The sequence below is a fragment of the Spermophilus citellus genome (assembly GCF_964194105.1).
Source record: "Spermophilus citellus genome assembly, chromosome: 12".
NCBI classification, from domain to species: Eukaryota; Metazoa; Chordata; class Mammalia; order Rodentia; family Sciuridae; genus Spermophilus; species Spermophilus citellus.
Window position 1 is genome coordinate 25,531,071 of NC_138198.1, and position 23,633 is coordinate 25,554,703.

A 23,633-nucleotide genomic window follows, 5' to 3' on the forward strand; every position below is an offset into this window, starting at 1 on the left:
ACATAGAAGAACGAAATTTGGGGAACCAAGTCGCCTTAGTGTACTGATCATTACCTGAAAGTATCATCCAGTTTGGGTGAAAAAATATTGGCTGAGATTTCTGGAGATTCGTAATTTTTGGAAGCTGGGCAACCCCTTTCCATGAAAGTGTTTCTCGCCAGTCACTGCTTAGGGCTACATCAAGAGGAAACAAAACATAGAGATAGAACGTGAAACTACTTTACTCTGTCAAGTTTCAAGAAGCTAGCACAAACCGTGTTGGATTTAGAGTTCCAAATACATGTATCAATATAGGAGAAAACAGAGTGAAACCTAAAAATTCAAACTGTTACTGGAAATGAACGCTTTAACATAGAAGAACGAAATTTGGGGAACCAAGTCGCCTTAGTGTACTGATCATTACCTGAAAGTATCATCCAGTTTGGGTGAAAAAATATTTGCTGAGATTTCTGGAGATTCGTAATTTTTGGAAGCTTGGAAACCCCTTTCCATGAAAGTGATTCTCGCCAGTCAGTGCTTAGGGCTACATCAAGAGGAAACAAACCATAGAGATAGAACGTGAAACTACTTTACTGTGTCAAGTTTCAAGAAGCTAGCACAAACCGTGTTGGATTTAGAGTTCGAAATACATGTATCAATATAGGAGAAAACAGAGTGATACCTAAAAATTCAAACTGTTACTGGAAATGAACGCTTCAACATAGAAGAACGAAATTTGGGGAACCAAGTCGCCTTAGTGTACTGATCATTACCTGAAAGTATCATCCAGTTTGGGTGAAAAAATATTTGCTGAGATTTCTGGAGATTCGTAATTTTTGGAAGCTTGGCAACCCCTTTCCATGAAAGTGTTTCTCGCCAGTCAGTGCTTAGGGCTACTTCAAGAGGAAACAAACCATAGAGAGAGAACGTTAAACTGCTTTACTGTGTCAAGTTTCAAGAAGCTAGCACAAACCGTGTTGGATTTAGAGTTCCAAATACATGTATCAATATAGGAGAAAACAGAGTGATACCTAAAAATTCAAACTGTTACTGGAAATGAACGCTTCAACATAGAAGAACGAAATTTGGGGAACCAAGTCGCCTTAGTGTACTGATCATTACCTGAAAGTATCATCCAGTTTGGGTGAAAAAATATTTGCTGAGATTTCTGGAGATTCGTAATTTTTGGAAGCTTGGAAACCCCTTTCCATGAAAGTGTTTCTCGCCAGTCAGTGCTTAGGGCTACATCAAGAGGAAACAAACCGTAGAGAGAGAACGTGAAACTATTTTACTGTGTCAAGTTTCAAGAAGCTAGCACAAACCGTGTTGGATTTAGAGTTCCAAATACATGTATCAATATAGGAGAAAACAGAGGGAAACCTAAAAATTCAAACTGTTACTGGAAATGAACGATTCAACATAGAAGAACGAAATTTGGGGAACCAAGTCGCCTTAGTGTACTGATCATTACCTGAAAGTATCATCCAGTTTGGGTGAAAAAATATTTGCTGAGATTTCTGGAGATTCGTAATTTTTGGAAGCTTGGCAACCCCTTTCCATGAAAGTGTTTCTCGCCAGTCAGTGCTTAGGGCTACATCAAGAGGAAACAAACCGTAGAGAGAGAACGTGAAACTATTTTACTGTGTCAAGTTTCAAGAAGCTAGCACAAACCGTGTTGGATTTAGAGTTCCAAATACATGTATCAATATGGGAGAAAACAGAGTGAAACCTAAAAATTCAAACTGTTACTGGAAATGAACGCTTCAACATAGAAGAACGAAATTTGGGGAACCAAGTCGCCTTAGTGTACTGATCATTACCTGAAAATATCATCCAGTTTGGGTGAAAAAATATTTGCTGAGATTTCTGGAGTTTCGTAATATTTGGAAGCTTGGCAACCCCTTTCCATGAAAGTCTTTCTCACCAGTCACTGCTTAGGGCTACACCAAGAAGAAACAGAACATAGAGATAGAACGTGAAACTACTTTACTGTGTCAATTTCCAAGAAGCTAGCACAAACCGTGTTGGATTTAGAGTTCCAAATACATGTATCAATATAGGAGAAAACACAGTGATACCTAAAAATTCAAACTGTTACTGGAAATGAACGCTTCAACATAGAAGAATGAAATTTGGGGAACCAAGTCGCCTTAGTGTACTGATCATTACCTGAAAGTATCATCCAGTTTGGGTGAAAAAATATTTGCTGAGATTTCTGGAGATTCGTAATTTTTGGAAGCTTGGCAACCCCTTTCCATGAAAGTGTTTCTCGCCAGTCAGTGCTTAGGGCTACATCAAGAGGAAACAAACCGTAGAGAGAGAACGTGAAACTATTTTACTGTGTCAAGTTTCAAGAAGCTAGCACAAACCGTGTTGGATTTAGAGTTCCAAATACATGTATCAATATAGGAGAAAACACAGTGATTCCTAAAAATTCAAACTGTTACTGGAAATGAACGCTTCAACATAGAAGAACGAAATTTGGGGAACCAAGTCGCCTTAGTGTACTGATCATTACCTGAAAGTATCATCCAGTTTGGGTGAAAAAATATTTGCTGAGATTTCTGGAGATTCGTAATTTTTGGAAGCTTGGCAACCCCTTTCCATGAAAGTGTTTCTCGCCAGTCAGTGCTTAGGGCTACATCAAGAGGAAACAAAACATAGAGATAGAACGTGAAACTACTTTACTCTGTCAAGTTTCAAGAAGCTAGCACAAACCGTGTTGGATTTAGAGTTCCAAATACATGTATCAATATAGGAGAAAACAGAGTGAAACCTAAAAATTCAAACTGTTACTGGAAATGATCGCTTCAACATAGAAGAACGAAATTTGGGGAACCAAGTCGCCTTAGTGTACTGATCATTACCTGAAAGTATCATCCAGTTTGGGTGAAAAAATATTTGCTGAGATTTCTGGAGATTCGTAATTTTTGGAAGATTGGAAACCCCTTTCCATTAAAGTGTTTCTCGCCAGTCAGTGCTTAGGGCTACATCAAGAGGAAACAAACCATAGAGATAGAACGTGAACTACTTTACTGTGTCAAGTTTCAAGAAGCTAGCACAAACCGTGTTGGATTTAGAGTTCCAAATACATGTATCAATATAGGAGAAAACAGAGTGATACCTAAAAATTCAAACTGTTACTGGAAATGAACGCTTCAACATAGAAGAACGAAATTTGGGGAACCAAGTCGCCTTAGTGTACTGATCATTACCTGAAAGTATCATCCAGTTTGGGTGAAAAAATATTTGCTGAGATTTCTGGAGATTCGTAATTTTTGGAAGCTTGGCAACCCCTTTCCATGAAAGTGTTTCTCGCCAGTCAGTGCTTAGGGCTACATCAAGAGGAAACAAACCGTAGAGAGAGAACGTGAAACTATTTTACTGTGTCAAGTTTCAAGAAGCTAGCACAAACCGTGTTGGATTTAGAGTTCCAAATACATGTATCAATATAGGAGAAAACAGAGTGAAACCTAAAAATTCAAACTGTTACTGGAAATGAACGCTTCAACATAGAAGAACGAAATTTGGGGAACCAAGTCACCTTAGTGTACTGATGATTACCTGAAAGTTTCATCCAGTTTGGGTGAAAAAATATTTGCTGAGATTTCTGGAGATTCGTAATTTTTGGAAGCTTGGCAACCCCTTTCCATGAAAGTGTTTCTCGCCAGTCAGTGCTTAGGGCTACATCAAGAGGAAACAAACCGTAGAGAGAGAACGTGAAACTATTTTACTGTGTCAAGTTTCAAGAAGCTAGCACAAACCGTGTTGGATTTAGAGTTCCAAATACATGTATCAATATAGGAGAAAACAGAGTGAAACCTAAAAATTCAAACTGTTACTGGAAATGAACGCTTCAACATAGAAGAACAAAATTTGGGGAACCAAGTCGCCTTAGTGTACTGATCATTACCTGAAAGTATCATCCAGTTTGGGTGAAAAAATATTGGCTGAGATTTCTGGAGATTCGTAATTTTTGGAAGCTGGGCAACCCCTTTCCATGAAAGTGTTTCTTGCCAGTCAGTGCTTAGGGCTACATCAAGAGGAAACAAACCGTAGAGAGAGAACGTGAAACTCTTTTACTGTGTCAAGTTTCAAGAAGCTAGCACAAACCGTGTTGGATTTAGAGTTCCAAATACATGTATCAATATAGGAGAAAACAGAGTGAAACCTAAAAATTCAAACTGTTACTGGAAATGAACGCTTCGACATAGAAGAACGAAATTTGGGGAACCAAGTCGCCTTAGTGTACTGATCATTACCTGAGAGTATCATCCAGTTTGGGTGAAAAAATATTTGCTGAGATTTCTGGAGATTCGTAATTTTTGGAAGCTTGGAAACCCCTTTCCATGAAAGTGTTTCTCGCCAGTCAGTGCTTAGGGCTACATCAAGAGGAAACAAACCATAGAGATAGAACGTGAAACTACTTTACTGTGTCAAGTTTCAAGAAGCTAGCACAAACCGTGTTGGATTTAGAGTTGCAAATACATGTATCAATATAGGAGAAAACAGAGTGAAACCTAAAAATTCAAACTGATACTGGAAATGAACGCTTCAACATAGAAGAACGAAATTTGGGGAACCAAGTCGCCTTAGTGTACTGATCATTACCTGAAAGTATCATCCAGTTTGGGTGAAAAAATATTTGCTGAGATTTCTGGAGATTCGTAATTTTTGGAAGCTTGGCAACCCCTTTCCATGAAAGTGTTTCTCGCCAGTCAGTGCTTAGGGCTACATCAAGAGGAAACAAACCGTAGAGAGAGAACGTGAAACTATTTTACTGTGTCAAGTTTCAAGAAGCTAGCACAAACCGTGTTGGATTTAGAGTTCCAAATACATGTATCAATATAGGAGAAAACAGAGTGAAACCTAAAAATTCAAACTGTTACTGGAAATGAACGCTTCAACATAGAAGAACGAAATTTGGGGAACCAAGTCGCCTTAGTGTACTGATCATTACCTGAAAGTATCATCCAGTTTGGGTGAAAAAATATTGGCTGAGATTTCTGGAGATTCGTAATTTTTGGAAGCTGGGCAACCCCTTTCCATGAAAGTGTTTCTCGCCAGTCAGTGCTTAGGGCTACATCAAGAGGAAACAAAACATAGAGATAGAACGTGAAACTACTTTACTCTGTCAAGTTTCAAGAAGCTAGCACAAACCGTGTTGGATTTAGAGTTCCAAATACATGTATCAATATAGGAGAAAACAGAGTGATACCTAAAAATTCAAACTGTTACTGGAAATGAACGCTTCAACATAGAAGAACGAAATTTGGGGAACCAAGTCGCCTTAGTGTACTGATCATTACCTGAAAGTATCATCCAGTTTGGGTGAAAAAATATTGGCTGAGATTTCTGGAGATTTGTAATTTTTGGAAGCTGGGCAACCCCTTTCCATGAAAGTGTTTCTCGCCAGTCACTGCTTAGGGCTACATCAAGACGAAACAAAACATAGAGATAGAACGTGAAACTACTTTACTCTGTCAAGTTTCAAGAAGCTAGCACAAACCGTGTTGGATTTAGAGTTCCAAATACATGTATCAATATAGGAGAAAACAGAGTGAAACCTAAAAATTCAAACTGTTACTGGAAATGAACGCTTCAACATAGAAGAACGAAATTTGGGGAACCAAGTCGCCTTAGTGTACTGATCTTTACCTGAAAGTATCATCCAGTTTGGGTGAAAAAATATTTGCTGAGATTTCTGGAGATTCGTAATATTTGGAAGCTTGGAAACCCCTTTCCATGAAAGTGTTTCTCGCCAGTCAGTGCTTAGGGCTACATCAAGAGGAAACAAACCATAGAGATAGAACGTGAAACTACTTTACTGTGTCAAGTTTCAAGAAGCTAGCACAAACCGTGTTGGATTTAGAGTTCCAAATACATGTATCAATATAGGAGAAAACAGAGTGAAACCTAAAAATTCAAACTGTTACTGGAAATGAACGCTTCAACATAGAAGAACGAAATTTGGAGAACCAAGTCGCCTTAGTGTACTGATCATTACCTGAAAGTATCATCCAGTTTGGGTGAAAAAATATTTGCTGAGATTTCTGGAGATTCGTAATTTTTGGAAGCTTGGCAACCCCTTTCCATGAAAGTGTTTCTCGCCACTCACTGCTTAGGGCTACATCAAGAGGAAACAAACCATGGAGATAGAACGTGAAACTACTTTACTGTGTCAAGTTTCAAGAAGCTAGCACAAACCGTGTTGGATTTAGAGTTCCAAATACATGTATCAATATAGGAGAAAACAGAGTGAAACCTAAAAATTCAAACTGTTACTGGAAATGAACGCTTCAACATAGAAGAACGAAATTTGGGGAACCAAGTCGCCTTAGTGTACTGATCATTACCTGAAAGTATCATCCAGTTTGGGTGAAAAAATATTGGCTGAGATTTCTGGAGATTCGTAATTTTTGGAAGCTGGGCAACCCCTTTCCATGAAAGTGTTTCTCGCCAGTCAGTGCTTAGGGCTACATCAAGAGGAAACAAAACATAGAGATAGAACGTGAAACTACTTTACTCTGTCAAGTTTCAAGAAGCTAGCACAAACCGTGTTGGATTTAGAGTTCCAAATACATGTATCAATATAGGAGAAAACAGAGTGATACCTAAAAATTCAAACTGTTACTGGAAATGAACGCTTCAACATAGAAGAACGAAATTTGGGGAACCAAGTCGCCTTAGTGTACTGATCATTACCTGAAAGTATCATCCAGTTTGGGTGAAAAAATATTGGCTGAGATTTCTGGAGATTCGTAATTTTTGGAAGCTTGGCAACCCCTTTCCATGAAAGTGTTTCTCGCCAGTCAGTGCTTAGGGCGACATCAAGAGGAAACAAACCATAGAGAGAGAACGTGAAACTACTTTACTGTGTCAAGTTTCAAGAAGCTAGCACAAACCGTGTTGGATGTAGAGTTCCAAATACATGTATCAATATAGGAGAAAACAGAGTGAAACCTAAAAATTCAAACTGTTACTGGAAATGAACGCTTTAACATAGAAGAACGAAATTTGGGGAACCAAGTCGCCTTAGTGTACTGATCATTACCTGAAAGTATCATCCAGTTTGGGTGAAAAAATATTGGCTGAGATTTCTGGAGATTCGTAATTTTTGGAAGCTGGGCAACCCCTTTCCATGAAAGTGTTTCTCGCCAGTCACTGCTTAGGGCTACATCAAGAGGAAACAAAACATAGAGATAGAACGTGAAACTACTTTACTCTGTCAAGTTTCAAGAAGCTAGCACAAACCGTGTTGGATTTAGAGTTCCAAATACATGTATCAATATACGAGAAAACAGAGTGAAACCTAAAAATTCAAACTGTTACTGGAAATGAACGCTTCAACATAGAATAACGAAATTTGGGGAACCAAGTCGCCTTAGTGTACTGATCATTACCTGAAAGTATCATCCAGTTTGGGTGAAAAAATATTTGCTGAGATTTCTGGAGATTCGTAATTTTTGGAAGCTTGGAAACCCCTTTCCATGAAAGTGTTTCTCGCCAGTCAGTGCTTAGGGCTACATCAAGAGGAAACAAACCATGGAGATAGAACGTGAAACTACTTTACTGTGTCAAGTTTCAAGAAGCTAGCACAAACCGTGTTGGATTTAGAGTTCCAAATACATGTATCAATATAGGAGAAAACAGAGTGAAACCTAAAAATTCAAACTGTTACTGGAAATGAACGCTTCAACATAGAAGAACGAAATTTGGGGAACCAAGTCGCCTTAGTGTACTGATCATTACCTGAAAGTATCATCCAGTTTGGGTGAAAAAATATTGGCTGAGATTTCTGGAGATTCGTAATTTTTGGAAGCTGGGCAACCCCTTTCCATGAAAGTGTTTCTCGCCAGTCACTGCTTAGGGCTACATCAAGAGGAAACAAAACATAGAGATAGAACGTGAAACTACTTTACTCTGTCAAGTTTCAAGAAGCTAGCACAAACCGTGTTGGATTTAGAGTTCCAAATACATGTATCAATATAGGAGAAAACAGAGTGAAACCTAAAAATTCAAACTGTTACTGGAAATGAACGCTTCAACATAGAAGAACGAAATTTGGGGAACCAAGTCGCCTTAGTGTACTGATCATTACCTGAAAGTATCATCCAGTTTGGGTGAAAAAATATTTGCTAAGATTTCTGGAGATTCGTAATTTTTGGAAGCTTGGAAACCCCTTTCCATGAAAGTGTTTCTCGCCAGTCAGTGCTTAGGGCTACATCAAGAGGAAACAAACCATGGAGATAGAACGTGAAACTACTTTACTGTGTCAAGTTTCAAGAAGCTAGCACAAACCGTGTTGGATTTAGAGTTCCAAATACATGTATCAATATAGGAGAAAACAGAGTGAAACCTAAAAATTCAAACTGTTACTGGAAATGAACGCTTCAACATAGAAGAACAAAATTTGGGGAACCAAGTCGCCTTAGTGTACTGATCATTACCTGAAAGTATCATCCAGTTTGGGTGAAAAAATATTGGCTGAGATTTCTGGAGATTCGTAATTTTTGGAAGCTGGGCAACCCCTTTCCATGAAAGTGTTTCTTGCCAGTCAGTGCTTAGGGCTACATCAAGAGGAAACAAACCGTAGAGAGAGAACGTGAAACTCTTTTACTGTGTCAAGTTTCAAGAAGCTAGCACAAACCGTGTTGGATTTAGAGTTCCAAATACATGTATCAATATAGGAGAAAACAGAGTGAAACCTAAAAATTCAAACTGTTACTGGAAATGAACGCTTCGACATAGAAGAACGAAATTTGGGGAACCAAGTCGCCTTAGTGTACTGATCATTACCTGAGAGTATCATCCAGTTTGGGTGAAAAAATATTTGCTGAGATTTCTGGAGATTCGTAATTTTTGGAAGCTTGGAAACCCCTTTCCATGAAAGTGTTTCTCGCCAGTCAGTGCTTAGGGCTACATCAAGAGGAAACAAACCATAGAGATAGAACGTGAAACTACTTTACTGTGTCAAGTTTCAAGAAGCTAGCACAAACCGTGTTGGATTTAGAGTTGCAAATACATGTATCAATATAGGAGAAAACAGAGTGAAACCTAAAAATTCAAACTGATACTGGAAATGAACGCTTCAACATAGAAGAACGAAATTTGGGGAACCAAGTCGCCTTAGTGTACTGATCATTACCTGAAAGTATCATCCAGTTTGGGTGAAAAAATATTTGCTGAGATTTCTGGAGATTCGTAATTTTTGGAATCTTGGCAAACCCTTTCCATGAAAGTGTTTCTCGCCAGTCAGTGCTTAGGGCTACATCAAGAGGAAACAAACCGTAGAGAGAGAACGTGAAACTATTTTACTGTGTCAAGTTTCAAGAAGCTAGCACAAACCGTGTTGGATTTAGAGTTCCAAATACATGTATCAATATAGGAGAAAACAGAGTGAAACCTAAAAATTCAAACTGTTACTGGAAATGAACGCTTCAACATAGAAGAACGAAATTTGGGGAACCAAGTCGCCTTAGTGTACTGATCATTACCTGAAAGTATCATCCAGTTTGGGTGAAAAAATATTGGCTGAGATTTCTGGAGATTCGTAATTTTTGGAAGCTGGGCAACCCCTTTCCATGAAAGTGTTTCTCGCCAGTCAGTGCTTAGGGCTACATCAAGAGGAAACAAAACATAGAGATAGAACGTGAAACTACTTTACTCTGTCAAGTTTCAAGAAGCTAGCACAAACCGTGTTGGATTTAGAGTTCCAAATACATGTATCAATATAGGAGAAAACAGAGTGATACCTAAAAATTCAAACTGTTACTGGAAATGAACGCTTCAACATAGAAGAACGAAATTTGGGGAACCAAGTCGCCTTAGTGTACTGATCATTACCTGAAAGTATCATCCAGTTTGGGTGAAAAAATATTGGCTGAGATTTCTGGAGATTCGTAATTTTTGGAAGCTGGGCAACCCCTTTCCATGAAAGTGTTTCTCGCCAGTCACTGCTTAGGGCTACAACAAGACGAAACAAAACATAGAGATAGAACGTGAAACTACTTTACTCTGTCAAGTTTCAAGAAGCTAGCACAAACCGTGTTGGATTTAGAGTTCCAAATACATGTATCAATATAGGAGAAAACAGAGTGAAACCTAAAAATTCAAACTGTTACTGGAAATGAACGCTTCAACATAGAAGAAAGAAATTTGGGGAACCAAGTCGCCTTAGTGTACTGATCTTTACCTGAAAGTATCATCCAGTTTGGGTGAAAAAATATTTGCTGAGATTTCTGGAGATTCGTAATATTTGGAAGCTTTGAAACCCCTTTCCATGAAAGTGTTTCTCGCCAGTCAGTGCTTAGGGCTACATCAAGAGGAAACAAACCATAGAGATAGAACGTGAAACTACTTTACTGTGTCAAGTTTCAAGAAGCTAGCACAAACCGTGTTGGATTTAGAGTTCCAAATACATGTATCAATATAGGAGAAAACAGAGTGAAACCTAAAAATTCAAACTGTTACTGGAAATGAACGCTTCAACATAGAAGAACGAAATTTGGAGAACCAAGTCGCCTTAGTGTACTGATCATTACCTGAAAGTATCATCCAGTTTGGGTGAAAAAATATTTGCTGAGATTTCTGGAGATTCGTAATTTTTGGAAGCTTGGCAACCCCTTTCCATGAAAGTGTTTCTCGCCACTCACTGCTTAGGGCTACATCAAGAGGAAACAAACCATGGAGATAGAACGTGAAACTACTTTACTGTGTCAAGTTTCAAGAAGCTAGCACAAACCGTGTTGGATTTAGAGTTCCAAATACATGTATCAATATAGGAGAAAACAGAGTGAAACCTAAAAATTCAAACTGTTACTGGAAATGAACGCTTCAACATAGAAGAACGAAATTTGGGGAACCAAGTCGCCTTAGTGTACTGATCATTACCTGAAAGTATCATCCAGTTTGGGTGAAAAAATATTGGCTGAGATTTCTGGAGATTCGTAATTTTTGGAAGCTGGGCAACCCCTTTCCATGAAAGTGTTTCTCGCCAGTCAGTGCTTAGGGCTACATCAAGAGGAAACAAAACATAGAGATAGAACGTGAAACTACTTTACTCTGTCAAGTTTCAAGAAGCTAGCACAAACCGTGTTGGATTTAGAGTTCCAAATACATGTATCAATATAGGAGAAAACAGAGTGATACCTAAAAATTCAAACTGTTACTGGAAATGAACGCTTCAACATAGAAGAACGAAATTTGGGGAACCAAGTCGCCTTAGTGTACTGATCATTACCTGAAAGTATCATCCAGTTTGGGTGAAAAAATATTGGCTGAGATTTCTGGAGATTCGTAATTTTTGGAAGCTTGGCAACCCCTTTCCATGAAAGTGTTTCTCGCCAGTCAGTGCTTAGGGCGACATCAAGAGGAAACAAACCATAGAGAGAGAACGTGAAACTACTTTACTGTGTCAAGTTTCAAGAAGCTAGCACAAACCGTGTTGGATGTAGAGTTCCAAATACATGTATCAATATAGGAGAAAACAGAGTGAAACCTAAAAATTCAAACTGTTACTGGAAATGAACGCTTTAACATAGAAGAACGAAATTTGGGGAACCAAGTCGCCTTAGTGTACTGATCATTACCTGAAAGTATCATCCAGTTTGGGTGAAAAAATATTGGCTGAGATTTCTGGAGATTCGTAATTTTTGGAAGCTGGGCAACCCCTTTCCATGAAAGTGTTTCTCGCCAGTCACTGCTTAGGGCTACATCAAGAGGAAACAAAACATAGAGATAGAACGTGAAACTACTTTACTCTGTCAAGTTTCAAGAAGCTAGCACAAACCGTGTTGGATTTAGAGTTCCAAATACATGTATCAATATACGAGAAAACAGAGTGAAACCTAAAAATTCAAACTGTTACTGGAAATGAACGCTTCAACATAGAATAACGAAATTTGGGGAACCAAGTCGCCTTAGTGTACTGATCATTACCTGAAAGTATCATCCAGTTTGGGTGAAAAAATATTTGCTGAGATTTCTGGAGATTCGTAATTTTTGGAAGCTTGGAAACCCCTTTCCATGAAAGTGTTTCTCGCCAGTCAGTGCTTAGGGCTACATCAAGAGGAAACAAACCATGGAGATAGAACGTGAAACTACTTTACTGTGTCAAGTTTCAAGAAGCTAGCACAAACCGTGTTGGATTTAGAGTTCCAAATACATGTATCAATATAGGAGAAAACAGAGTGAAACCTAAAAATTCAAACTGTTACTGGAAATGAACGCTTCAACATAGAAGAACGAAATTTGGGGAACCAAGTCGCCTTAGTGTACTGATCATTACCTGAAAGTATCATCCAGTTTGGGTGAAAAAATATTGGCTGAGATTTCTGGAGATTCGTAATTTTTGGAAGCTGGGCAACCCCTTTCCATGAAAGTGTTTCTCGCCAGTCACTGCTTAGGGCTACATCAAGAGGAAACAAAACATAGAGATAGAACGTGAAACTACTTTACTCTGTCAAGTTTCAAGAAGCTAGCACAAACCGTGTTGGATTTAGAGTTCCAAATACATGTATCAATATAGGAGAAAACAGAGTGAAACCTAAAAATTCAAACTGTTACTGGAAATGAACGCTTCAACATAGAAGAACGAAATTTGGGGAACCAAGTCGCCTTAGTGTACTGATCATTACCTGAAAGTATCATCCAGTTTGGGTGAAAAAATATTTGCTAAGATTTCTGGAGATTCGTAATTTTTGGAAGCTTGGAAACCCCTTTCCATGAAAGTGTTTCTCGCCAGTCAGTGCTTAGGGCTACATCAAGAGGAAACAAACCATGGAGATAGAACGTGAAACTACTTTACTGTGTCAAGTTTCAAGAAGCTAGCACAAACCGTGTTGGATTTAGAGTTCCAAATACATGTATCAATATAGGAGAAAACAGAGTGAAACCTAAAAATTCAAACTGTTACTGGAAATGAACGCTTCAACATAGAAGAACGAAATTTGGGGAACCAAGTCGCCTTAGTGTACTGATCATTACCTGAAAGTATCATCCAGTTTGGGTGAAAAAATATTGGCTGAGATTTCTGGAGATTCGTAATTTTTGGAAGCTGGGCAACCCCTTTCCATGAAAGTGTTTCTCGCCAGTCACTGCTTAGGGCTACATCAAGAGGAAACAAAACATAGAGATAGAACGTGAAACTACTTTACTCTGTCAAGTTTCAAGAAGCTAGCACAAACCGTGTTGGATTTAGAGTTCCAAATACATGTATCAATATAGGAGAAAACAGAGTGAAACCTAAAAATTCAAACTGTTACTGGAAATGAACGCTTCAACATAGAAGAACGAAATTTGGGGAACCAAGTCGCCTTAGTGTACTGATCATTACCTGAAAGTATCATCCAGTTTGGGTGAAAAAATATTGGCTGAGATTTCTGGAGATTCGTAATTTTTGGAAGCTTGGCAACCCCTTTCCATGAAAGTGTTTCTTGCCAGTCAGTGCTTAGGGCTACATCAAGAGGAAACAAACCGTAGAGAGAGAACGTGAAACTATTTTACTGTGTCAAGTTTCAAGAAGCTAGCACAAACCGTGTTGGATTTAGAGTTCCAAATACATGTATCAATATAGGAGAAAACAGAGTGAAACCTAAAAATTCAAACTGTTACTGGAAATGAACGCTTCAACATAGAAGAACGAAATTTGGGGAACCAAGTCGCCTTAGTGTACTGATCATTACCTGAAAGTATCATCCAGTTTGGGTGAAAAAATATTGGCTGAGATTTCTGGAGATTCGTAATTTTTGGAAGCTGGGCAACCCCTTTCCATGAAAGTGTTTCTCGCCAGTCAGTGCTTAGGGCTACATCAAGAGGAAAGAAACCATAGAGATAGAACTTGAAACTACTTTACTGTGTCAAGTTTCAAGAAGCTAGCACAAACCGTGTTGGATTTAGAGTTCCAAATACATGTATCAATATAGGAGAAAACAGAGTGAAACCTAAAATTTCAAACTGTTACTGGAAATGAACGCTTCAACATAGAAGAACGAAATTTGGGGAACCAAGTCGCCTTAGTGTACTGATCATTACCTGAAAGTATCATCCAGTTTGGGTGAAAAAATATTTGCTGAGATTTCTGGAGATTCGTAATTTTTGGAAGCTTGGCAACCCCTTTCCATGAAAGTGTTTCTCGCCAGTCAGTGCTTAGGGCTACATCAAGAGGAAACAAACCGTAGAGAGAGAACGTGAAACTATTTTACTGTGTCAAGTTTCAAGAAGCTAGCACAAACCGTGTTGGATTTAGAGTTCCAAATACATGTATCAATATAGGAGAAAACAGAGTGAAACCTAAAAATTCAAACTGTTACTGGAAATGAACGCTTCAACATAGAAGAACGAAATTTGGGGAACCAAGTCGCCTTAGTGTACTGATCATTACCTGAAAGTATCATCCAGTTTGGGTGAAAAAATATTGGCTGAGATTTCTGGAGATTCGTAATTTTTGGAAGCTGGGCAACCCCTTTCCATGAAAGTGTTTCTCGCCAGTCAGTGCTTAGGGCTACATCAAGAGGAAAGAAACCATAGAGATAGAACTTGAAACTACTTTACTGTGTCAAGTTTCAAGAAGCTAGCACAAACCGTGTTGGATTTAGAGTTCCAAATACATGTATCAATATAGGAGAAAACAGAGTGAAACCTAAAATTTCAAACTGTTACTGGAAATGAACGCTTCAACATAGAAGAACGAAATTTGGGGAACCAAGTCGCCTTAGTGTACTGATCATTACCTGAAAGTATCATCCAGTTTGGGTGAAAAAATATTTGCTGAGATTTCTGGAGATTCGTAATTTTTGGAAGCTTGGCAACCCCTTTCCATGAAAGTGTTTCTCGCCAGTCAGTGCTTAGGGCTACATCAAGAGGAAACAAACCATGGAGATAGAACGTGAAACTACTTTACTGTGTCAAGTTTCAAGAAGCTAGCACAAACCGTGTTGGATTTAGAGTTCCAAATACATGTATCAATATTGGAGAAAACAGAGTGAAACCTAAAAATTCAAACTGTTACTGGAAATGAACGCTTCAACATAGAAGAACGAAATTTGGGGAACCAAGTCGCCTTAGTGTACTGATCATTACCTGAAAGTATCATCCAGTTTGGGTGAAAAAATATTGGCTGAGATTTCTGGAGATTCGTAATTTTTGGAAGCTGGGCAACCCCTTTCCATGAAAGTGTTTCTCGCCAGTCAGTGCTTAGGGCTACATCAAGAGGAAACAAAACATAGAGATAGAACGTGAAACTACTTTACTCTGTCAAGTTTCAAGAAGCTAGCACAAACCGTGTTGGATTTAGAGTTCCAAATACATGTATCAATATAGGAGAAAACAGAGTGAAACCTAAAAATTCAAACTGTTACTGGAAATGAACGCTTCAACATAGAAGAACGAAATTTGGGGAACCAAGTCGCCTTAGTGTACTGATCATTACCTGAAAGTATCATCCAGTTTGGGTGAAAAAATATTTGCTGAGATTTCTGGAGATTCGTAATTTTTGGAAGCTTGGAAACCCCTTTCCATGAAAGTGTTTCTCGCCAGTCAGTGCTTAGGGCTACATCAAGAGGAAACAAACCATGGAGATAGAACGTGAAACTACTTTACTGTGTCAAGTTTCAAGAAGCTAGCACAAACCGTGTTGGATTTAGAGTTCCAAATACATGTATCAATATAGGAGAAAACAGAGTGAAACCTAAAAATTCAAACTGTTACTGGAAATGAACGCTTCAACATAGAAGAACGAAATTTGGGGAACCAAGTCGCCTTAGTGTACTGATCATTACCTGAAAGTATCATCCAGTTTGGGTGAAAAAATATTGGCTGAGATTTCTGGAGATTCGTAATTTTTGGAAGCTGGGCAACCCCTTTCCATGAAAGTGTTTCTCGCCAGTCACTGCTTAGGGCTACATCAAGAGGAAACAAAACATAGAGATAGAACGTGAAACTACTTTACTCTGTCAAGTTTCAAGAAGCTAGCACAAACCGTGTTGGATTTAGAGTTCCAAATACATGTATCAATATAGGAGAAAACAGAGTGAAACCTAAAAATTCAAACTGTTACTGGAAATGAACGCTTCAACATAGAAGAACGAAATTTGGGGAACCAAGTCGCCTTAGTGTACTGATCATTACCTGAAAGTATCATCCAGTTTGGGTGAAAAAATATTTGCTGAGATTTCTGGAGATTCGTAATTTTTGGAAGCTTGGCAACCCCTTTCCATGAAAGTGTTTCTTGCCAGTCAGTGCTTAGGGCTACATCAAGAGGAAACAAACCGTAGAGAGAGAACGTGAAACTATTTTACTGTGTCAAGTTTCAAGAAGCTAGCACAAACCGTGTTGGATTTAGAGTTCCAAATACATGTATCAATATAGGAGAAAACAGAGTGAAACCTAAAAATTCAAACTGTTACTGGAAATGAACGCTTCAACATAGAAGAACGAAATTTGGGGAACCAAGTCGCCTTAGTGTACTGATCATTACCTGAAAGTATCATCCAGTTTAGGTGAAAAAATATTGGCTGAGATTTCTGGAGATTCGTAATTTTTGGAAGCTGGGCAACCCCTTTCCATGAAAGTGTTTCTCGCCAGTCAGTGCTTAGGGCTACATCAAGAGGAAAGAAACCATAGAGATAGAACGTGAAACTACTTTACTGTGTCAAGTTTCAAGAAGCTAGCACAAACCGTGTTGGATTTAGAGTTCCAAATACATGTATCAATATAGGAGAAAACAGAGTGAAACCTAAAATTTCAAACTGTTACTGGAAATGAACGCTTCAACATAGAAGAACGAAATTAGGGGAACCAAGTCGCCTTAGTGTACTGATCATTACCTGAAAGTATCATCCAGTTTGGGTGAAAAAATATTTGCTGAGATTTCTGGAGATTCGTAATATTTGGAAGCTTGGCAACCCCTTTCCATGAATGTCTTTCTCACCAGTCACTGCTTAGGGCTACACCAAGAAGAAACAGAACATAGAGATGGAACGTGAAACTACTTTACTGTGTCAAGTTTCAAGAAGCTAGCACAAACCGTGTTGGATTTAGAGTTCCAAATACATGTATCAATATAGGAGAAAACAGAGTGAAACCTAAAAATTCAAACTGTTACTGGAAATGAACGCTTCAACATAGAAGAACGAAATTTGGGGAACCAAGTCGCCTTAGTGTACTGATCATTACCTGAAAGTATCATCCAGTTTGGGTGAAAAAATATTGGCTGAGATTTCTGGAGATTCGTAATTTTTGGAAGCTGGGCAACCCCTTTCCATGAAAGTGTTTCTCGCCAGTCAGTGCTTAGGGCTACATCAAGAGGAAACAAACCATAGAGATAGAACGTGAAACTACTTTACTGTGTCAAGTTTCAAGAAGCTAGCACAAACCGTGTTGGATTTAGAGTTCCAAATACATGTATCAATATAGGAGAAAACAGAGTGAAACCTAAAATTTCAAACTGTTACTGGAAATGAACGCTTCAACATAGAAGAACGAAATTTGGGGAACCAAGTCGCCTTAGTGTACTGATCATTACCTGAAAGTATCATCCAGTTTGGGTGAAAAAATATTTGCTGAGATTTCTGGAGATTCGTAATATTTGGAAGCTTGGCAACACCTTTCCATGAAAGTCTTTCTCACCAGTCACTGCTTAGGGCTACACCAAGAAGAAACAGAACATAGAGATGGAACGTGAAACTATTTTACTGTGTCAAGTTTCAAGAAGCTAGCACAAACCGTGTTGGATTTAGAGTTCCAAATACATGTATCAATATAGGAGAAAACAGAGTGAAACCTAAAAATTCAAACTGTTACTGGAAATGAACGCTTCAACATAGAAGAACGAAATTTGGGGAACCAAGTCGCCTTAGTGTACTGATCATTACCTGAAAGTATCATCCAGTTTGGGTGAAAAAATATTTGCTGAGATTTCTGGAGATTCATAATTTTTGGAAGCTGGGCAACCCCTTTCCATGAAAGTGTTTCTCGCCAGTCACTGCTTAGGGCTACATCAAGAGGAAACAAACCATAGAGATAGAACGTGAAACTACTTTACTCTGTCAAGTTTCAAGAAGCTAGCACAAACCGTGTTGGATTTAGAGTTCCAAATACATGTATCAATATAGGAGAAAACAGAGTGAAACCTAAAAATTCAAACTGTTACTGGAAATGAACGCTTCAACATAGAAGAACGAATTTTGGGGAACCAAGTCGCCTTAGTGTACTGATCATTACCTGAAAGTATCATCCAGTTTGGGTGAAAAAATATTTGCTGAGATTTCTGGAGATTCGTAATTTTTGGAAGCTTAGAAACCCCTTTCCATGAAAGTGTTTCTCGCCAGTCAGTGCTTAGGGCTACATCAAGAGGAAACAAACCATAGAGATAGAACGTGAAACTACTTTACTGTGTCAAGTTTCAAGAAGCTAGCACAAACCGTGTTGGATTTAGAGTTCCAAATACATGTATCAATATAGGAGAAAACAGAGTGATACCTAAAAATTCAAACTGTTACTGGAAATGAACGCTTCAACATAGAAGAACGAAATTTGGGGAACCAAGTCGCCTTAGTGTACTGATCATTACCTGAAAGTATCATCCAGTTTGGGTGAAAAAATATTGGCTGAGATTTCTGGAGATTCGTAATTTTTGGAAGCTTGGCAACCCCTTTCCATGAAAGTGTTTCTCGCCAGTCAGTGCTTAGGGCTACATCAAGAGGAAACAAACCGTAGAGAGAGAACGTGAAACTATTTTACTGTGTCAAGTTTCAAGAAGCTAGCACAAACCGTGTTGGATTTAGAGTTCCAAATACATGTATCAATATGGGAGAAAACAGAGTGAAACCTAAAAATTCAAACTGTTACTGGAAATGAACGCTTCAACATAGAAGAACGAAATTTGGGGAACCAAGTCGCCTTAGTGTACTGATCATTACCTGAAAGTATCATCCAGTTTGGGTGAAAAAATATTGGCTGAGATTTCTGGAGATTCGTAATTTTTGGAAGCTGGGCAACCCCTTTCCATGAAAGTGTTTCTCGCCAGTCACTGCTTAGGGCTACATCAAGAGGAAACAAAACATAGAGATAGAACGTGAAACTACTTTACTCTGTCAAGTTTCAAGAAGCTAGCACAAACCGTGTTGGATTTAGAGTTCCAAATACATGTATCAATATAGGAGAAAACAGAGTGAAACCTAAAAATTCAAACTGTTACTGGAAATGAACGCTTCAACATAGAAGAACGAAATTTGGGGAACCAAGTCGCCTTAGTGTACTGATCATTACCTGAAAGTATCATCCAGTTTGGGTGAAAAAATATTGGCTGAGATTTCTGGAGATTCGTAATTTTTGGAAGCTGGGCAACCCCTTTCCATGAAAGTGTTTCTCGCCAGTCACTGCTTAGGGCTACATCAAGAGGAAACAAAACATAGAGATAGAACGTGAAACTACTTTACTCTGTCAAGTTTCAAGAAGCTAGCACAAACCGTGTTGGATTTAGAGTTCCAAATACATGTATCAATATAGGAGAAAACAGAGTGAAACCTAAAAATTCAAACTGTTACTGGAAATCAACGCTTCAACATAGAAGAACGAAATTTGGGGAACCAAGTCGCCTTAGTGTACTGATCATTACCTGAAAGTATCATCCAGTTTGGGTGAAAAAATATTTGCTGAGATTTCTGGAGATTCGTAATTTTTGGAAGCTTGGCAACCCTTTTCCATGAAAGTGTTTCTTGCCAGTCAGTGCTTAGGGCTACATCAAGAGGAAACAAACCGTAGAGAGAGAACGTGAAACTACTTTACTGTGTCAAGTTTCAAGAAGCTAGCACAAACCGTGTTGGATTTAGAGTTCCAAATACATGTATCAATATAGGAGAAAACAGAGTGAAACCTAAAAATTCAAACTGTTACTGGAAATGAACGCTTCAACATAGAAGAACGAAATTTGGGGAACCAAGTCGCCTTAGTGTACTGATCATTACCTGAAAGTATCATCCAGTTTGGGTGAAAAAATATTTGCTGAGATTTCTGGAGATTCGTAATTTTTGGAAGCTGGGCAACCCCTTTCCATGAAAGTGTTTCTCGCCAGTCAGTGCTTAGGGCTACATCAAGAGGAAACAAACCATAGAGATAGAACGTGAAACTACTTTACTGTGTCAAGTTTCAAGAAGCTAGCACAAACCGTGTTGGATTTAGAGTTCCAAATACATGTATCAATATAGGAGAAAACAGAGTGAAACCTAAAATTTCAAACTGTTACTGGAAATGAACGCTTCAACATAGAAGAACGAAATTTGGGGAACCAAGTCGCCTTAGTGTACTGATCATTACCTGAAAGTATCATCCAGTTTGGGTGAAAAAATATTTGCTGAGATTTCTGGAGATTCGTAATATTTGGAAGCTTGGCAACCCCTTTCCATGAAAGTCTTTCTCACCAGTCACTGCTTAGGGCTACACCAAGAAGAAACAGAACATAGAGATGGAACGTGAAACTATTTTACTGTGTCAAGTTTCAAGAAGCTAGCACAAACCGTGTTGGATTTAGAGTTCCAAATACATGTATCAATATAGGAGAAAACAGAGTGAAACCTAAAAATTCAAACTGTTACTGGAAATGAACGCTTCAACATAGAAGAACGAAATTTGGGGAACCAAGTCGCCTTAGTGTACTGATCATTACCTGAAAGTATCATCCAGTTTGGGTGAAAAAATATTTGCTGAGATTTCTGGAGATTCATAATTTTTGGAAGCTGGGCAACCCCTTTCCATGAAAGTGTTTCTCGCCAGTCACTGCTTAGGGCTACATCAAGAGGAAACAAACCATAGAGATAGAACGTGAAACTACTTTACTCTGTCAAGTTTCAAGAAGCTAGCACAAACCGTGTTGGATTTAGAGTTCCAAATACATGTATCAATATAGGAGAAAACAGAGTGAAACCTAAAAATTCAAACTGTTACTGGAAATGAACGCTTCAACATAGAAGAACGAATTTTGGGGAACCAAGTCGCCTTAGTGTACTGATCATTACCTGAAAGTATCATCCAGTTTGGGTGAAAAAATATTTGCTGAGATTTCTGGAGATTCGTAATTTTTGGAAGCTTAGAAACCCCTTTCCATGAAAGTGTTTCTCGCCAGTCAGTGCTTAGGGCTACATCAAGAGGAAACAAACCATAGAGATAGAACGTGAAACTACTTTACTGTGTCAAGTTTCAAGAAGCTAGCACAAACCGTGTTGGATTTAGAGTTCCAAATACATGTATCAATATAGGAGAAAACAGAGTGATACCTAAAAATTCAAACTGTTACTGGAAATGAACGCTTCAACATAGAAGAACGAAATTTGGGGAACCAAGTCGCCTTAGTGTACTGATCATTACCTGAAAGTATCATCCAGTTTGGGTGAAAAAATATTGGCTGAGATTTCTGGAGATTCGTAATTTTTGGAAGCTGGGCAACCCCTTTCCATGAAAGTGTTTCTCGCCAGTCACTGCTTAGGGCTACATCAAGAGGAAACAAAACATAGAGATAGAACGTGAAACTACTTTACTCTGTCAAGTTTCAAGAAGCTAGCACAAACCGTGTTGGATTTAGAGTTCCAAATACATGTATCAATATAGGAGAAAACAGAGTGAAACCTAAAAATTCAAACTGTTACTGGAAATGAACGCTTCAACATAGAAGAACGAAATTTGGGGAACCAAGTCGCCTTAGTGTACTGATCATTACCTGAAAGTATCATCCAGTTTGGGTGAAAAAATATTTGCTGAGATTTCTGGAGATTCGTAATTTTTGGAAGCTGGGCAACCCCTTTCCATGAAAGTGTTTCTCGCCAGTCAGTGCTTAGGGCTACATCAAGAGGAAACAAAACGTAGAGAGAGAACGTGAAACTATTTTACTGTGTCAAGTTTCAAGAAGCTAGCACAAACCGTGTTGGATTTAGAGTTCCAAATACATGTATCAATATAGGAGAAAACAGAGTGAAACCTAAAAATTCAAACTGTTACTGGAAATGAACGCTTCAACATAGAAGAACGAAATTTGGGGAACCAAGTCGCCTTAGTGTACTGATCATTACCTGAAAGTATCATCCAGTTTGGGTGAAAAAATATTGGCTGAGATTTCTGGAGATTCGTAATTTTTGGAAGCTGGGCAACCCCTTTCCATGAAAGTGTTTCTCGCCAGTCACTGCTTAGGGCTACATCAAGAGGAAACAAAACATAGAGATAGAACGTGAAACTACTTTACTCTGTCAAGTTTCAAGAAGCTAGCACAAACCGTGTTGGATTTAGAGTTCCAAATACATGTATCAATATAGGAGAAAACAGAGTGAAACCTAAAAATTCAAACTGTTACTGGAAATGAACGCTTCAACATAGAAGAACGAAATTTGGGGAACCAAGTCGCCTTAGTGTACTGATCATTACCTGAAAGTATCATCCAGTTTGGGTGAAAAAATATTTGCTGAGATTTCTGGAGATTCGTAATTTTTGGAAGCTTGGCAACCCTTTTCCATGAAAGTGTTTCTTGCCAGTCAGTGCTTAGGGCTACATCAAGAGGAAACAAACCGTAGAGAGAGAACGTGAAACTACTTTACTGTGTCAAGTTTCAAGAAGCTAGCACAAACCGTGTTGGATTTAGAGTTCCAAATACATGTATCAATATAGGAGAAAACAGAGTGAAACCTAAAAATTCAAACTGTTACTGGAAATGAACGCTTCAACATAGAAGAACGAAATTTGGGGAACCAAGTCGCCTTAGTGTACTGATCATTACCTGAAAGTATCATCCAGTTTGGGTGAAAAAATATTTGCTGAGATTTCTGGAGATTCGTAATTTTTGGAAGCTGGGCAACCCCTTTCCATGAAAGTGTTTCTCGCCAGTCAGTGCTTAGGGCTACATCAAGAGGAAACAAACCATAGAGATAGAACGTGAAACTACTTTACTGTGTCAAGTTTCAAGAAGCTAGCACAAACCGTGTTGGATTTAGAGTTCCAAATACATGTATCAATATAGGAGAAAACAGAGTGAAACCTAAAATTTCAAACTGTTACTGGAAATGAACGCTTCAACATAGAAGAGCGAAATTTGGGGAACCAAGTCGCCTTAGTGTACTGATCATTACCTGAAAGTATCATCCAGTTTGGGTGAAAAAATATTTGCTGAGATTTCTGGAGATTCGTAATATTTGGAAGCTTGGCAACCCCTTTCCATGAATGTCTTTCTCACCAGTCACTGCTTAGGGCTACACCAAGAAGAAACAGAACATAGAGATGGAACGTGAAACTACTTTACTGTGTCAAGTTTCAAGAAGCTAGCACAAACCGTGTTGGATTTAGAGTTCCAAATACATGTATCAATATAGGAGAAAACAGAGTGAAACCTAAAAATTCAAACTGTTACTGGAAATGAACGCTTCAACATAGAAGAACGAATTTTGGGGAACCAAGTCGCCTTAGTGTACTGATCATTACCTGAAAGTATCATCCAGTTTGGGTGAAAAAATATTTGCTGAGATTTCTGGAGATTCGTAATTTTTGGAAGCTTAGAAACCCCTTTCCATGAAAGTGTTTCTCGCCAGTCAGTGCTTAGGGCTACATCAAGAGGAAACAAACCATAGAGATAGAACGTGAAACTACTTTACTGTGTCAAGTTTCAAGAAGCTAGCACA